The 4,532-nt window shown below is 48.6% G+C and overlaps 1 non-coding gene across 1 annotated transcript; it reads right to left on the reverse strand.

Annotated features, from left to right (window-relative positions):
- Window positions 1-3,377: 3,377 nt before the first annotated feature.
- On the reverse strand, window positions 3,378-3,450 carry TRNAC-GCA (transfer RNA cysteine (anticodon GCA)). The gene has a single exon. It is a non-coding gene; the product is annotated as a tRNA-Cys (tRNA).
- Between the last annotated feature and the right edge of the window lie 1,082 nt (window positions 3,451-4,532).

Raw genomic sequence — 4,532 nt, forward strand, 5'->3', positions numbered from 1 at the left:
TTCATTTAACAAGTGACCCCAGGTGGCTTTTCCCTGAAGGGAAGTTGGAGGAACACCGAAGTAAAAGATGACTAAGCTCTGGCTGCTTAAAATATGCTCTGACGACTGGCAGCATTAGCCTCAGCTGGGAGCTGGTTAGTATAGCACACCTCACTCCAGACCTAAGAAATTAGCATCTGCATTTTAAATATGATCCCCAAGTGAATCATTGGCATGTCAGAATTTGAGAAGCATTGTGTGAATTAACCACTATTACCATCTGTTCAGTTCAGTTCAGTTGCTCAGTCGTGTCCAACTCTGCGACCCCATGGACTGCAGCACGCCAGGCTTCCCTGTCCATCACCAACTCCCAGAGCTTACTCAAACTCATGCCCATCGAGCCAGTGATGCCATCCAACCACCTCATCCTCTGTCGTCCCCTCCTGCCTTCAATCTTTCCCAACAGTGGGGTCTTTTCCAATGAGTCAGTTCTTCACATCAACTTTGCTCAAGGTGAGGATCTAGGCTTGTTTGCTCAGTCACCATCCTTTGGGGATCCATGTGAGTTTGAAGGAACTCATGCTTACTGGGGGTGGGTATGTGCACACATGTGGCCAACTGGAGTGTACCATCCTGTAGCCATAGTGACTGGTTCAGAGGTGGGCATGTTGCAAAAAAAAAAAAAAAAAAAAAAAAGCCAATTCTGGCTCCATGTTGGGACCGTTTCTTTGACTTGCTTTTCATTGCTTTTGTTATTATAATCATACAGAATGGCTGGCCTCAGAAACTCCTGCCCCTCTATCAGACTGTTAAATTAAAATGCCTTTGTTCAGAACCCTGTCCACCTGTAGACAGCAGGAAGGAAGAGATTATTAGCACATCCCCTGCCTGAGGCTTGCCATTCTAGAAGATGTCTGCAAGACTAATGGCCTTTTTACTTTGCTTCAGGGCTTCCCAGGTGGCGCTAGTTGTAAAAAAATCTGCTCGCCAGTGCGGGAGATGCGAGAGACTCAGGTTCTATCCCTGGGTCAGGAAGATCCCCTGGAGAAGGAAATGGCAACCCACTCCAGTATTCTTGCTTGGTAAGTCTCATGGACAGAGGACCCTGGCGGGCTACAGTCCATGGTGTCACAAAGAGTCAGTTTACCTTGCTCTCTCACCTCCCTCCACCCATCTCTCTATAAAAAGAATCTGGCATCCAGACCCTGATAAGATGGTTATTTTGAGGCGCTAACTTGACATCTTCTTGGTCAGCCAGCTCCCTGAATAAAGTTGTATTCTCTGCCTCAACCCCTCGTCTCAGTTTCATTGGCCTCTCGTGTGGCGAGCAGAATGAGCTTGGACTTGATAATAGGCACATGGCCCAAGTGGGACCAGAGTCCCTTGGTGAGTTTGGCATATGTATAGCTGGGGAAGGAGAATCTCATTTTCTTTTACATGAATGAGCTGTCAAACCAATATAGGCTTGGGGAGGTGAGGGTGGGTGTCAGAGGCCATCTTCCCACTGTGTGGAGAGAGGTGGTCTTGAGAAGCAGCAAGTTGCTCAGGGAAGTGGGGATGGATGAAGTGGAGAGGGGTGGATGAAGTCCCAAGACTGAGCAGCAGAGTCCATTCACGCCCAAAGCTAGATGCATCTGCACGTTTCATTTAAATGAGTCAAGATAGCCCCCCGCCCTCTCCTTTGGGGAAGCCTATGTAGCTCTTTGAGCTGGGGTATCTGTCCCAAGTGAGAAAACACAGATTCAAGAAGAAAATGAGGCAGGACTTCCCTGGTGGTCCTGTGGCTAAGACTCCATGCTCCCAACACAGGGGGCCCAGGTTCAATCCCTGGTCAGGGAACTGGATCCCACATGCAGCAACTAAAGACCCTGCATGTCACAACTAGGATCCAGCACAGCTAAATAAATACATAAAGATAAATGCTTTTTAAAAAAAAAGAGGAATAAAACAGGGCATCAGGGGCTGAAGTCTCCAGTGGGATGTGAATAAGAGCTCATCGTGGGTGATGGTGTAAATCAGGTGCAAGAGCTTCACAGGAAGAAGGCTAGAAGGAGGGGCAGGGAAGTGGCAGAGAGGGTCCAGGGAAAGGTGAGTCCACCTTGAGAAAAGCCTGCAGGCAAAGCCTCTGTTGAAGCCTGAGAGCAAAGTGAGGTCAGCCGGACCAGAGGCCGAGTCTTGGACTGGACCTGGCCCTCAACTGATCCTGAGCACAGATGGACTCCTGACCTGACTCTGTGCTGGGCCCTCCTGTGGCCATAAGTTAACTCAATCCTAAGTCCTGATCTTGTTCTTTCTCCTTTTTCTTGGACTTGGTGAAAAAACTCTGGGGCAAGCTGACTCAGGGCAACCATAGTTTCCCCTTAGTTCCCCTGAACTACACCCATCACTCAGGAGGGACTAGAACATTTTTGCAAGATCTCAAACTTTGACCCAGCAATCCAAATCCAATTTTCCACCTGGAGAACCAGCTAGTGATCTCCCCAATCATCCTCTTTCCTGACATCTCTGCTGTTGGGAGGAAGAAGTGATGAGGACACCCCCTTGGCTCTGGTTGTGTTCTGAAAGTCTGTGCATTTCCAAAAATTGTTCATCAGGGTAATGAAGGGTGGGTCCCCCAGTTTGCTTGCTCAGTCACTCAGTCATATCTGACTCTTTGTTCAGCCCCATGGACTGCAGCCTACCGGGTTTCTCTGTCCATGGAAATCTCCAGGCAAGAATACTGGAGTGGGTTGCCATTTCCTTCTCCAGGCCCCCGCTCCCCACCACAAGACCTGCATCTAAATGGAGGTGCCCCAGTGGTCCAGAATGGTGATTTCTCAGAAGCCCAGTCTGATTTCAGAGCTTGAAAGATAATTAGCAGCTAAGTGGATGATGATAAATAGATGGATATATGAGTAGATGGATAACTGGATGAATGAATCGGTGATGGGTGGATAGGTGAGTGGCATTACTGAAGGAGGCAGAAGTTTGTTCCAAGGCTGGTGAGGAGCTGGGTATGTACCGGTCATTGGAGGCTGACAGCACCATGGATAACCAGCTTTGGTCTTGCCAAAGCTCCCTTTGCTCTCCTTCTCTTTCCTTACCTTCTTACTTGGATCACTGTTGTGTTGCTGGGTTGAGGCATCATCCTCAGCTCGACCGAGTTCCCTCTCGCGTGAAGTGAATACCTGGAGGATCTGTGGAGGAAGCTTGTCATGGTGGGTTAGTGGCTGCTGTCTGTTTGCTGTCTGTGCTTTCCTGAAATGATCCAATTTTCCACAGTGTATGAACCAGTGAAGTCGCTCAGTCGTGTCCAACTCTTAGTGATCCCACGGACTATAGCCTAACAGGCTCCTCCATCCATGGAATTTTCCAGGCAAGAGTACTGGAGTGGGTTGCCATTTCCTTCTCCAGGGGATCTTCCTGACCTGGGGATTGAACCCAGGTCTCCTGCATTGCAGGCAGACGCTTTACCGCCTGAGCCACCAGGGAAGCCCTCCACAGTGTATAGTGGGTTTTTATTGCTTGTGCTGAACCAGTATACACTCTTCCTTCTTGTGACAGCAGCACTGTAGTGGTTCTCAAGCAACCCCAGTCCTTACTCCACTCTCTTTCAATACAGTTTTTGAAGGGAGGCTGCTCCTCTAATACAGGAGTAACACAATCCAGGCCTGGACAATCATCGTGTTTCATCTCTTTGGTTACAGCGATTGGTTTGAGAAAAGACCCAAGACTCAAGTATGTCCAATGCAAGACCATTAAATAATTTTGGGTTTTTTTTTTAAAGAGTTGTAAGAAAGAAGCTTTCTTCCTTTTGGGGGTGTGAGAGATGGAGCATATATGTGGGACTTCCACTCTGTAGCAGGAGTGTGTCTGAGAATGGAGCTAACATGAAGGAAAGCGCAGAGAGGCAGGAAGTGAGGGTTCTGATCTTATCACTGGAGTTTCTGGATCCAACTGTACCTGAAGCTGAAAACACATTTCCAGTCAGGTGAGCCAAAATTTTCTCAACCCAATGTAAATTAGGTTTTTAGAACTTGTGCCAAATTCCTTACACAATCTTTATTACTTTTGTACGAATACAAATCTGTATTTTTGCTAATGTTATTTTAAAGGAACAAAAGACAACTGTCAGATTCCTGAGTATGTGTAGTCGGTCAACAAGCAGAGCTGTTAAATAGAATTTGTCAAACAAACACCTGCAGGTCTGGCCGGAGATGTGAGCGGATGTGGCTGGGAAGATTGCTCCGGGAGTGTTCCTGAAGGAAGGGAAGGCCCGGTAACAACTGGCTTCCATTCCACCTCCTCCTCCGGCTCCTTCCAGCTCCAGCTGGGTGCGCGATGAATGAGGCTCCTTCAGCCCTCAGCCTGCAATTAAAGCACCCAGGAATCCTGCTGATAACGCCCTTTTTCCACCCTGGGTTGGTCCTGCCCCTGGAAAGAAAGAGCTGGAACAATTTCCTGGTTTTCTGGGAGGTAGGAGGTGGGCCAGAACGCGGGCTAGAGCTGGGCCTGGCAGGGGTGCCGTTTCAGCACACCCACCCTGGAGGAAGGCTTCCCAGGTGGCGCTAGTG

Source organism: Budorcas taxicolor, chromosome 2, assembly GCF_023091745.1.
Source record: "Budorcas taxicolor isolate Tak-1 chromosome 2, Takin1.1, whole genome shotgun sequence".
Classification (NCBI taxonomy): Eukaryota; Metazoa; Chordata; class Mammalia; order Artiodactyla; family Bovidae; genus Budorcas; species Budorcas taxicolor.